Source organism: Wolffia australiana, chromosome 2 (assembly GCF_029677425.1).
Source record: "Wolffia australiana isolate 7733 chromosome 2, ASM2967742v1".
Lineage (NCBI taxonomy): Eukaryota > Viridiplantae > Streptophyta > Magnoliopsida > Alismatales > Araceae > Wolffia > Wolffia australiana.
The window spans coordinates 21,497,333-21,503,332 of record NC_135836.1 but is presented as its reverse complement, the minus strand read 5'-3'; positions in this window follow the sequence as shown (position 1 = coordinate 21,503,332).

Genomic DNA, 6,000 nt, shown 5'->3' with positions numbered 1-6,000 from the left:
TGGACGTCGGAAGATATGCTTAAGTTTTAGGGGTTTTCTGAAAAATACCCACTTAGTATAAATAGGGGAAGGCCCTGAACAAAATTCACCCACACCAAAATTGTTCAGGGGCCTTTCCCCTTCTTCTCCCTTCTCCCACACCCCTTCTCCTTGCTTGATGCGATCAAAATGACATAACGACAATGGTGGAGGTAGAACGGGGCTTGTCAACGAGAAGGAGGAGATTCAACTTGCCAAGGATCGCATTGATATATCTAGAGACTGCATACTTGAGCAGCTTGACTCGTCTCACTCCAGGATCCAAGAAATCACAGATGTGATCCGTGCAAAGGTGCTTCGTTTCAATAATTTTATCGATGCCATTTTGATTCTGTTATGTGTCTACCACTGCATGGAATCCTTGTTTTCATCCATGTCAAGGCCTCGAGAACCCAACATAAGGTTTATATGAAATCAAAGTATAAACTTAAAGTCTAAGTTTTAAGTAAAATACATATTATAAAATGATAATTAGTCTTGTCTAAATGCTCATGCAAGTTTTCAAGGACACTCCCTCCTCATATTCTCTTATTGTGCACCCTCTCCTTCATCGAGAGAGTGGAATGGTGAAGAAGTATTCATGGATTTCTTGTAGCACTGTTTGAGAAGACAGCAAGGAGATTCAACGCAGTGAATTGGGCTAAATGTGAACTGAAAATATGTGATAATGTAAGAGAATGTATAATGATATCAAGATGAGAGCAACATGAGAAGCAATATGGATGAGTGAAATGTGAGATGTGGAAGAGAGGTTGATGATGGTAAGGTTGAAACATTGAAGAGGAAGTGGGAACAAGAAAAGGACGAACACAGTATTAAAGAAATATAGAGAGGGCTGAAAGGGTTTGTTCATTGTAGAAGATAAGTAACCATTGTTGATACCGCTATGGTCACCTCTATTTCCATTTTTTCGTAGTATCAATCTTCTTCATGGGTAAAACAAAGCCGTTACAAAAAAATACAGATTTTGATGGTTAATACGGAGTGGCGGATAAAGGCACAAGACTAATAGGGTAAGTCAAAATGAGTGTGGATCCTGGGATGATTTGGAAGAGAGAGATTTTTGGTAGAGAAAGAAGAGTCAAATATAATGGTTGTAGTGGGAGAGAAAAATAAAGAAGAAAATAGATATAAAAGAATGATAGATTTGTCAAAGACATCAGTTATTGAGAGAATGAAAGCGCATACTGAGAAATAAGAGTAAGTGGAAGAAAAAAATTCAAGCATGGTGGCTGAGTGACCTTTAGAAAATACATTGAAAAAAGAGAGGGAGAAAAAGAACAAAGCTGAAGAGAAAATTGTCAACGAAAATAGTAAAAATTGGCCTCTAGCATTTCCCATCATAAGGTGTCGTTTAATATTACTTGGAATTATTTAAAAAACTGGAGAAAATAAAGTCCAAAACAAGTGGCCTGAAAACCTGGATGGTGACCAACAAAAAGAATATATTTTTAAAATCCCAAAATATAAATGAAACATGAGGCAGCCCCCATAAATCAATCAATCGAATTAAAAGGTTTTACAGTTGAAATATATTATGGTTCCAATTTTATGTATCATGATGATTCTTACATAATTTACATGACTCAGAATCAAATGGGGGAAGGGAAATCTATGGAAGTGCTTGATGAAGAAGATATAGATGCTAAAGGGGAGGCAATTCCGTCATTGTAACCACCATGACAAGTTCAATAATATAAAATTTAAAATGAGCTTAGTAATTATACAACCATAAATGTCATGAAAATTTTCACATCCCAAAAATCCTCTTTCTGGTTTTCAAGTCCTTAAAAGGGATGAGGTAATGACACAAAATTTTAAAAAATGTGTTATGGTACTAATGGACAGAAGATTAACTGGGAAGCAACAAACATAAAAATTATGGAGAGCGGTATAGAGGAAGTGGGTGGTGTCATACACTTTTCTCATTATAGGATAGTCGCGACCATCTGAAAAAGACATTAGTGAGGGTTTAGGAAAACAAGATAGGTGGGTAAACCGGGTGGATGTACATAGAATCTTTTTTTGCCATTTAGCAACAAGTGTTGAGAAGTAAATAGATATAGGGTTAACAATGACATCTCAATTAAAGCTATGCCACACACTGAGTATGGACGGATGGATCACGACCAAGTAAAAAAATTTCCATCTTAGTCTCCCCTCTTTGTTGTTGCTCCAATGATGGATCTCGATGATATGATTGATATAGAACCATCTCAGTTAGAAGTTCCACTCTTCAATGGATCTAGATAATACTCTTTCAATATAGAAGTTCCACTCTTCAATGAGAAAATATGTTTACATAACTTTGATACTGAAGGAGATACTACACTAGTAGACAAAAATTTGGGCTCTCACATCCACGATAGTCCTTGCCAGAAAAATGTTGCATAGGAGAAACAATAGAAAAAGGAAATAGTCTTCATCATCCAAGAGACCACAACTTCATCCTGAATGGACCGATATAAAGACTTGATATCTAGACAATTTCATGAAATGCTATGATTTAGAAAAAAATGGTCAAATACATAGATAATGATGAAAATGAAGAAGTAGATTAAATGAATGGAGATGATGGAGATATCATAGATCTAGGTTGCTCAGGTAATAATTCACTGACTTCAGCCCAAAGCTCCTTTTCCTAAGCTTGGATAATTATATTTTTCCAAGATCAGATATTTTTCTCTGTACAAAAGGAAGAGTGATAAGCCTAAAAATGCACGTAAAGATACGTGATTTTGGATTTAGACTTATACAATAAAATTTATAATTTTCCTTAATCACTAAATATAGAATACAGAGCAAGTAAGGGGTTGAACCACAGGGAGGCAACAAATGAGAATTTTTATCCAATTTCAATGAATTAACTCAAAGATGGTTTAATTTTGCAATTAATATTCTTTGATTAATCAAAATTACGTAAAACTTAATTTTGATTTTTAATATTTGGGTCAGAAAATTCAAGATATGAATATTTTAATTTTAATATCATATTAATTGAGATTATTAATTTCCCAATTATTAAAAAAAATTTAAAACAATTTTTATGAATTAAAATTGGGAATTAAATAATCAAGAAAGGGATTTTTAATTTGAACTTCAAGATAGATGAATTTTCGATTCAAATTTTATTTTGAGGTTTTTTATATATTAAATTAAATTCCTAAACAATAAAAATCAAAATCTAGAGAGAGAAACTAAACAAATTAACCTAGAGAGAGAAAGTGAAGAATTCAGGGAAAAGATGAAATCCAACCCTAAATAAAAAATCTAATGATGCAGAAATGTTCTAAATTAATTTAGAATTAAGTATCAAAAATCAGATCTTGAATCAGAATCAAAATGAAGTGCTAATTTCATTCAAAACAAACTTCTAGGCATGAACATTTTGCCCATGCTGTGGCGTTTTAGAATCGTTCAAGAAGATGATTGAAATACAAATCAGAGACTTACAAATTTAAGTTCAGAAGCAATATCTGTCGACTTCAAGAATCCCTCCTGTGTCCTTCCTGGCCAATTGCTTGGGTAGAGCCTCCAAAAGTGATTTTCGCCCATTTCCAGACCTCCATTTAAAGATCCAACCATCTGGATTGTAGAGGGAGAAAAGATGAACCTACCCTCAAAATTTCAGCCCAATCGGACGTCTAGATCTCAAGATATCAAGGTTTTAGTGAGGATTAATCTAGGCCGTTAGATTTATTTCTCTCTCCTCCAAGAAGTTTGGAAGTGGCATTTTTCTATTGGTCGCCATATTTTTTTCTCGTTTTCCGCCATCTCAGATCGCGCTCTTACACGTCATTTTGCGCGTCCGCCGCCCGCAATGATTGGAGAATATTCTCCCATTTAAGTGCTTAAAAGGACACCACGTCACCCTGTCTAAAAAAAAGTATAAAGATATAAATATATTTTTTCGTCAGCCGCAATGTTTGACTTATTCTTCTCTCTCTCTTCTTTTTTTTTTCACGTGTGTCGGTGGCCGCAATTTTTGACTTGTCCTATAATAAAAAAAAGGGTCGGTGAGCATACCATTTTAATTTTTTTATTGTTTACGGCATCGATTTCCACGTGTACGCAGAAAATCGACGCCGTAAAGCGTTGAATTCTAAAAAAATGTCAGTTGCCGCGTGCGTTAGATGCACGTGGCAACTGACGCCACATGCACGCGCTGCGCGCGTGCATGTCGGTGGCGTATCAAAAAAAATCTCTTTCCTCATTATTTATCAATAATCATCCAATCATTCGCCCGAATTTCGGGCGAATGATGTGGATGCCCTTAAGTATATATAAAAATGCCCAATAAATTAAATATGTATTATTTAAATATATAAAAATCATTTCTTGGCTATATATAGGTCGAAAAATTACATAAAAATATGAAAAAAATCCAGAAAAATTTGAATAGCCCTTACCAACCTTTAGCCAAATATTTAAGGCCCTGAAAAAAATATTTCTTCACTGAAATGAGGTTAAAGTCCATGTAAAAAATGATAAAAAATCAGAAATAATAGTAAAATGAAAGTGTAAGTGATTTATCTTTATTTTAATATTTTAACATGCAAATATAGTCGTCAAAACACATTAATATAATGCAATTGTCATTAATTAATCATGTTAATTTTCAGGTTATCAAAGAGCTAAGGATTATCAATGATAATTGATTGGTCAAGATGGGATTCTCTATCCGCGGTAAGAAGAGATTGAATCAAGGAAGATGATGCCATTAAATTCCTACCCACGGTAGTGAGGATATTGGAGAACACATTCTCCAATGATCCCCGTTATGCATTAGTACTAAACGAATGAATGATTAGGGTTTGACAATCAACCACAACATAAGTTATTTGGAAGTCTCGTACGAATGAAGGATTATACTTATATGATAACCGGTGATGATAAAGGTTCTATGAGAGAATTTAAACACTACTCAGTTTCTTCTAGAGCATGAGGTTAAATCTTCTACTCAGTATCTTCTAGAGCGTGAGGTTAAATCTTGTACTCGGTATCTTCTAGAGCATGAGGTTAAATCTTTTACTCGGTATCTTCTAGAGCATGAGGTTAAATCTTCTACTTGGTATCTTCTAGAGCTTGGCACCCCCACATATTGGACACTTAACCTCTAAACTGGGGTAAATCTATCATTAATTACATAATATATATGTTTATATGGTTAAGAATTGTTATTTGGCCACTAAAGTTATTAACCAGATTAATATATGGGTTTAGAGGGACACATGCATAATATCATTGGGGCCCAGATGAATATATTTTACCTAATGGGTTTTTATGAAAATCTTATATAAACTATAAACTGAAAAGGGGCACCCATTATAGGCACCTAGGATGTCCATCCCCTTCTTCCTTCTGATTTTTTTTTCCACTCATCCAAAAATAGATCATTCATGGTGAGGACTACAAGGATTTCGTGAAGAGTTGGAGAATAGAGAAGGTTGTGCGGTGCAGTATGAATTTTTGCACCGCCCGTGCAAATTTTTGATCGCACGAAAGGCTTCGTGATGTGCGGTGCAAATTGATGCCAAAATTTGCACCTCAAATCGCAGGAATTCACACAAATTTGAAAATACACCTGCAACGCCCTTAAATTTTTTTTGCGTTTTTACGCCTACAACGCCCCCAACTGGAAGCTGTTTTAAGGGCATATATGCAAGAAAAATTTAAGAAATGTCCCTCCGAATTTTGTAATGGTGTGAAAATCCTATTTTGCTTATATTTGTTCCCATTTTTTTCATGTATTTTTCTATGTAAAAAAATCATTTATTCCTCCAAGAAATTCCCAAAAAATTGATAAAATCCATAAAATTCTTAACTTCATCTCCATATTAATTACTATTATTAAACTAAGTATTTAAACCTGCCAGTTTTTTAAAACAGATTTATTACATGCTTAAATTAATTTTATAAAAGTTGTGAATTAACAGGAAATAGGGCAAAATCAGGCATTCA